Raw genomic sequence first — 2,317 nt, forward strand, 5'->3', positions numbered from 1 at the left:
GCAGAAGTAACCTTTCTCTGAATTGCTCTCAAGGGCACATTTCTTCACTTATCGACACAAAACAAATATGTAGACGTTCCGGAAGGGCACAGGATGCTCCCAGTGATTTCGGTTCAATGATTGGAAATACGGTTTGGCCAGAGATCCCTCCTCTTCGAGGGGTGGTCTCAGCATTTTCTCTCTCTCTCTCTGTCAGGTTTTCCAACTGACGTTCCAACTGACAACAGGTGCAGTAACTGCTCTTAGAGCAGGCAGGCAGAAGCCCAGTGGCGGCCATTTGAGCAGTTATTGGCTTAATTTGAACTTGTCTGTGTAAAATGGCAGACAGAGATAGCAGAGCAGCTAGCGCGTTAGCACTACCTGTAAAGACATGCTAACTGCTAACATTAGCGGCCAATGCTAAAATTATTGCAAATGGTAATTGCTAGCGCGTCAGTGCTAGAAATTAGCATTAGCCACTAATGCTATGTAATGCTAACATGCTAATGGTAATTAGCATTTGTCACTAAGAATTAAATACATGATCATTGCTAACATGTTAATGTTAACCTGCTAATGATAATTAGCATTAGCCACTAGGAATTAAATACATGCTACTTGTTAACAAGCTAATGTTAACATGCGCGTCAGTGCTAGTAATTAACATTAGCCACTAAGAATTAAATACCTGTTAATGTTAACATGCTAATGTTAACATGCTAATGTTAATTGCTAGCACGTCAGTGCTAGTCACTCATTTTCAGTCACTAAGAATACATGTTAATGTTAACATGCTAATGCTAACATGCTAATGGTAAGTCCTAGCACGTCAGTGCTAGCCCATAATTTTTAGTCACTAAGAATACATGCTAATGTTAACATGCTAATGCTAACATGCTAAGTGCTAGCACGTCAGTGCTAGCCCATAATTTTTAGTCACTAAGAATACATGCTCGTGTTAACATGGTAATATTAATGGTTAGCGCGTCAGAGACAGCAGAGCAGCTTGCGCGTTAGCACTAGCTGTAAAGACATGCTAACTGCTAACATTAGCGGGCAATGCTAAAATTACTGCAAATGGTAATTGCTAGCAATGCTAGCAATTAACATTAGCCACTAAGAATTTATTACATGATAATTGCTAACATGCTAATGTTAATTAGCATTAGCCACTAAGAATTAAACACATGCTAATGCCAACATGTTAATGTTAATTGTTAGCCGTCTGCGCTAGCAATTAACATTAGCCACTAAGAATTAAATACATGATCATTGTTAACATGTTAATGTTAACCTGCTAAAGCTAATTAGCATTAGCCACTAAGAATGAAATACATGATCATTGCTAACATGTTAATGTTAACCTGCTAAAGTTAATTAACATTAGCCACTAAGAATTAAATACATGATCATTGCTAACATGTTAATGCTAACATGCTAATGTTAATTGCTAGCACGTTAGTGCTAGCCACTCATTTTCAGTCACTAAGAATACATGCTAATGTTAACATGCTAATGTTAAGTGCTAGCACGTCAGTGCTAGCCCATAATTTTTAGTCACTAAGAATACATGCTAATGTTAATATGGTAATATTAATTGTTAGTGCGCCAAAGACAGCAGAGCAGCTAGCGCGTTAGCACTAGCTGTAAAGACATGCTAACTGCTAACATTAGCGGCCAAAGCTAAAATTACTGCAAATGGTAATTGCTAGCGCGTCAACACTAGCAATTAACATTAGCCACGAATAACCAAATACATGCTACTTGCTAATATGCTAATGCTAACATGCTAATGTTAATTAGCACTAGCCACAAAGAATTAAATACATGCTAATTCTAACATGTTAATGTTAATTGTTAGCCGTCTGCGCTAGCAATGAGCATTAGCCAGGAAGAATTAAATACATGATCATTGCTAACATGTTAATGTTAACATGCTAATGTTAATTAACATTAGCCACTAGGAATTAAGTACATGCTACTTGTTAACATGCTAATGATAACATGCACGTCAGTGCTAACAATTAACATTAGCCACTAAGTATTAAATACATGCTCATGTTAACATGCTGAAGCTAACGTGCTAATGATAATTGCTAGCGCGTTGTCTGTCTAAAATGACAGACAATGACAGCAGAGCAGTTAGCCGTTAACAATTAACATTAGCCATTAAGAATTAAATACATGCTCATTGCTAGCATGTTAATGCTAACATGTTAATGCTAACATGCTAATGTTAATTGCTAGCACGTTAGTGCTAGCCACTCATTTTCAGTCACTAAGAATACATGCTAATGTTAACATGCTAATGCTAATTGCTAGCATGCCAGAGACAGCA

Source organism: Larimichthys crocea, chromosome XII (genome assembly GCF_000972845.2).
Source record: "Larimichthys crocea isolate SSNF chromosome XII, L_crocea_2.0, whole genome shotgun sequence".
NCBI classification, from domain to species: Eukaryota; Metazoa; Chordata; class Actinopteri; family Sciaenidae; genus Larimichthys; species Larimichthys crocea.